The 5131-nt window shown below is 44.3% G+C and overlaps 1 pseudogene; it reads left to right on the top strand.

Moving 5' to 3' along the window:
* The first annotated feature begins 4796 nt into the window (after positions 1-4796).
* On the top strand, positions 4797-4914 carry LOC125483221 (annotated as a pseudogene).
* The last annotated feature ends 217 nt before the right edge of the window (positions 4915-5131 follow it).

Genomic DNA, 5131 nt, shown 5'->3' with positions numbered 1-5131 from the left:
GAAAATTTGATAGATATTGGCTGGGCTCAATCTGATACACTGCTATGTTCACCATCATATAGTCAAGTCAGTGTTCCAATAAATTTGGCAAAATATGATCACAATAGAGATTTAGGCTGGACGGCCATCTGGCTTAATGGCATTTGTCATAAATACCTGAAATCGCAAAGAATTCCAAGCTGTGGTGTCCCTTCCAATGGCAGATGATGAATGTTTCACTGGAACATCAGGTGCTAGACCTGGACTGATATCTGAGAGGAAATATTTGCTGGAATGTCTGGGCAATCTTTAAACAAAAATAGCGAAGGGAAGGGAAATTATGCAAGGAATCAGAGGAAGAGCTCTCAAGAACAAAAACAAAAGATAGAAAGAGGCAAAAGGAAAGTGATAGGCAGAGAAATCAAGTTTCTGGGTCAAACAGGGACACAGTGAAAAATTATGGCAATGGTATAAATAATGTTAAAGAGACACACCTGAAGGCTCTTGTCTTAATGTATAAAGCATTTGAAATAAAGTGGATGAATTATTTGGACAAATAGATGAAAACAGGTATGATATAGCTGGGATTACGGAGATGTAGCTGTAGGGTGAACAGGGATGGGAACTGAGCATCCAGGGTATTCAGTATTTAAGAAGAACAGAACGAAAGGAAAAAGTGGTGAGTTGCTTTCATGGCATTTGTAGTGAGATTTCAAACTGGAGATTTTGAGTACAGGAGCAGGGATGATTTGCTACAGCAACACATGGCCTTGGTGAGATCACAGCTAGAATATTGTGCACAGTTTTGGTCTCCTAATCTGAAGAAGGGTATTCTTGCCACAGAGGGAGTAAATGTTTACCTGACTGATTCAGAGATGGTAGAAACTGACACAAGAGGAGATGTTGAATCAGTTCGGATTATAATCACCAGAGCTCTGGACAATGAGGGGAATCTTATAGAAACCTGTAAAATTCTAAAGGACTGGACAGGTTAGAGTCAGAAAGGATGTTGCCAATGGTAAGAGAGTCTAGTACCGTAGGTCACAGTCTAAGGATATGGTATAAGCCATTTAGCACTGAGAACAGGGGTAATTTCTCAACCAGAGAGTGGTCAACATGTGGAACTCACTACCACAGAAAGCAGTGGAGGTCAAATCATTGTATGATTTCAACAGGGAGTTGAATACAGCACAAAATCCAAAAGAACTGTGGATGCTGCAAATCAGAAACGAAAACAGAATTTGTTAGAAAAGCTCGGCAGATCTGACAGCATCTGTAAAAAGAAATCAAAACTAACATTTTGGGTTTGGTGACACTTCTTTAGAATTGGTGAGTTCTGAGGAAGGCTCACCGGACCCAAATGCTAACTCTGATTTCTCTTTACAAATGTTGCCACACGTGCTGAGCTTTTCCAGCAGTTTCTGTTTTTGTAGTTGAATATAGCACTCAAGGCTAAAGGGATCAAAGGGTAGAGGGAAAAGGAGGAACAAGATATTGAGTTGATGATCAGCCACAATCATAATGAATCACAAACCTGGTTTGAAGGGCCAAATGGTCTACTTCTGTTCCTCTTTTCTAAATTGTATGTTTCTATGATTGTAACACCAGCAATAACATCTCTAAGGCGTACTCACAGTGGAACCACATAGGCCCTAATTAGCCTATTTGAGATTAAAATATGGTGGGCAATGTGTTGGATGGCAATAGAGTCATACAGCAGGTCAAAAACAAGCTTTTAGCTATTCAAATTTATTTTTTTCCAGCACTTGACCAATAGCTTTATATGCCATGACATTGTAATTGCACATCTAAATACTTTCGCATGAGTTACCTTGTCTGATCATGTGTCCCTCAGCTTTGCAAGCAAGTTGTTGCATGAGATGTTGGGCAAAATGCATGGGAGTGAGCTGCAAGTTCACCCAGCTGGTGCCACATTTCAGTGTCGAAGGCACTGAAAATATGTGTAAAGGCTGGCTGGACATCACTACACTCTCTGAAAGTCAGACACATAACCATCAGTGTATAATGATCACCCCAAACTGAAGACATGGACCCAAAGAAGACAATGCTGGCTCCTCAGTTCACTGAAAATTTCTCCAGAAAGTGTTGAGTAGGGTGACTGAAAGAAGGTTTATTCTCTTCCTGGGTTACTGCTACAGGAGGCCGTGCCATCAGAGCCATCCAGCCTGGGCAGGAAGAGCAGTACAGATTAGTGTAATTGTTGCTTACAAAGAGTATAGCAAACAATGCTGCATGAAAGTCAATGATCTGTGCTGCACTCCACAAGTGGAAATGGCGCCATGTTCTTCACACTCAGAGGGCTATTACTCAGCCTAACACATTTGCTTTAACTGGTCCATAAGAAAGAAGAAGACGAAGAATCTTCTTAGGAATGTCACCAACCAATGGTTGCTTGTTATTTCTATAAATTATTTCAGCGCTTTGAGGCCTCCAGGACAAAATAATTCTACAAATTCCGAGCATGACCTCCCCATCCTTTCTTTATTTCCATCCTTCTAACTTTCCAATACTTACAGTTCTGAAGAAGGCTTATAATACACTTGAACCATTAACAATGTTTCTTTCCCCAAAGGTGTAGGCAGATCCATTGAGTATCCCCATCACTTTCTGTTTTTATGACCATTTAAACTTGATGAGGTTGGACTTTATCATTTACTGTTAACTTTTGAATTATTGGCAAAATTAATTTGTAGGCATCTTCAAATATATTACCCAAAGATTGTTCCTTGCTTAATGTGATACCATTAGGATTGTTGAGGATTATTAATAATACTTAAGACCATTAAGACATTAGGAAATAGGAACAGGTACAAAGACTTGTATTGCTACAAAACCTCAAAGAAATGAAACTGGACAGATAACTTGGCATCGACCTAGGCACCGGAAAAGACAACAGCAGAAACAGCCCTGTTGACCCTACAAAGTCCTCCTCACTAACATCTGGGGGTTAGTGCCAAAATTAGGAAAGCTGTCTCACAGCTGAGTCGGCAACATCCTGACATAGTCATACGTACAGAATCATACCTTACAGACAATGTCCCAGACACCACCATCACCATCCCTGGCTATGTCCTGTTTCACCGGAGGACAGGCCCAGCAGAGGGGGCGACACTGTGGTATACAGCTGGAAGGGAGTTGCTCTGGGAGTCCACAACATTGACTCCCGACCCCATGAAGTCTCATGGCTTCAGGTTAAACATGGGCAAGGAAATCTCCTGCTGATTACCACATACCGTCCTCCCTCAGCTGGTGAATCAGTACTCCTCCATCTTGAACAACACTTAGAGGAAGCACTTAGGATGGCAAGGGCACAAAATGTACTCTAGGTGGGGGATTTCAATGTCCACCACCAAGAGTGGCTCGGCAGCAGTACTGATCGAGCAGGTCGGGTTTTAAAGGACATAGCTGCTAGACTGGGTCTGCGGCAGGTGGTGAGGGAACCAACGAGAGGGAAAAACGTACTTGACCTCATCCTTACTAATTTGCCAGCTGCAATTGCATCTGTCCATAACAGTGTCAGTAAGAGTGACCATCGCACAGTGCTTGTGGAGACGGTCTCGCCTTCACATTGAGAACAACCTCCATCGTGTTGTGTGGCACTATCACCGTGCTAAACGGGACAGACTTTGCACAGATCTAGCAACTCAAGACTGGGCATCCATGAGGTGCTGTGGGCCATCAACAGCAGCAGAATTATACTCCAAAACAATCTGTAACCTCCTGGTCCGGCATATCCCCTACTCACCCATTACCATCAAGCCAGGGGATCAATCCTGGTTCAATGAAGAGTTCAGGAGGGCATGCCAGGAGCAGCACCAGGCATACCTGAAGATGAGGTATCAGCCTGGTGAAGCCACCAAACAGGGCTACTTGCATGCCAAAAAATGAAAGCAGCAAGTGATAGACAGAGCTAAGTGATCCCACAACCAACGGATCAGATCTAAGCTCTGCAGTACTGCCACATCCAGTTGTGAATGGTGGTGGACAATTAAACAACTCACTGGAGAACGAGGCTCCACAAATATCCCCATCCTCAATGATGGAAGATCCCAGCACATCAGTGCAAAAGATAAGGCTGAAGCATTCACAGCCATCTTCAGCCAGAAGTGCCAAGTGGATGAACCATCTCGGCCTCCTCCAGTGGTCCCCAGCATTACAGATACCAGTCTTCGGCCAATTTGATTCACTCCACGTGATATCAAGAAACGGTTGGAGACACTGGATACTGCAAAGGATACAGGCCCTGACAACATTCTGGCAATAGTACTGAATACTTGTGCTCAAGGACTTGCCGCTCCCCTAGCCAAGCTGTTCCAGTACAGTTACAGCACTGGTATCTACCCGCCAATGTGGAAAATTGCCCAAGAATGTCCTGTACATAAAATGTAGGACAAATCCAATCTGGCCAATTACCGCCCCATCAGTCTCCTCTCGATCTTCAGGAAAGTGATGGAATGTGTCATCATCAGTGCTATCAATCAGCACCTGCTCAGAAATAACCTGCTCAGTGACGCCCAGTTTGGGTTCCTCCATGGCCACTCAGCTCCTGATCTCATTACAGCCTTGGTTCAAACATGGACAAAAGAGCTGAATTCCAGAGGTGAGGTGAGAGTGACAGCCCTTGATATCAAAGCAGCATTTGACCAAGTGTGGCATCAAGAAGCCCTGGCAAAACTGGAATCAGTGGATATCAGGGGGCAAATGCTCCGGTGGTTGGAGTCATACCTGACACATAGGAAGGTGGTCATGGTTGTGGGACGACAATCATCTCAGCTCCAGGGCATCTGTGTAGGATGTCCTACAGCCATACTAGTCTGAAAATGCCTGATCTCGTCTGGTCTTGGAACTAAGCAGACACAGGCCTGCTTGGTACTTGGTTGAGAGACTGCCTGGGAATACCAGGTGCAGTAGGCTTTTGGGCAACATGGTAGCTCAGTGGTTAGCACTGCTGCCTCACAGCGCTAGGGTCCCGGGTTCAATTCCACCCTCAGGCAACTGACTGTGTGGAGTTTGCGCATTCTCCCTGTGTCTGTGTGGGTTTCCTCCAGATGTTCCGGTTTCCTCCTACAGTCCAAAGATGTGGAGGCTAGGTGGATTGGCCATGCTAAATTGCCCATTGTGTTCAGGGATG

Source organism: Rhincodon typus, chromosome 5, assembly GCF_021869965.1.
Source record: "Rhincodon typus isolate 14 chromosome 5, sRhiTyp1.1, whole genome shotgun sequence".
In the NCBI taxonomy this organism is placed as follows: domain Eukaryota; kingdom Metazoa; phylum Chordata; class Chondrichthyes; order Orectolobiformes; family Rhincodontidae; genus Rhincodon; species Rhincodon typus.
Note: the sequence above shows the minus strand (reverse complement) of the source record. Positions and strands in the feature narration are given on the sequence as shown.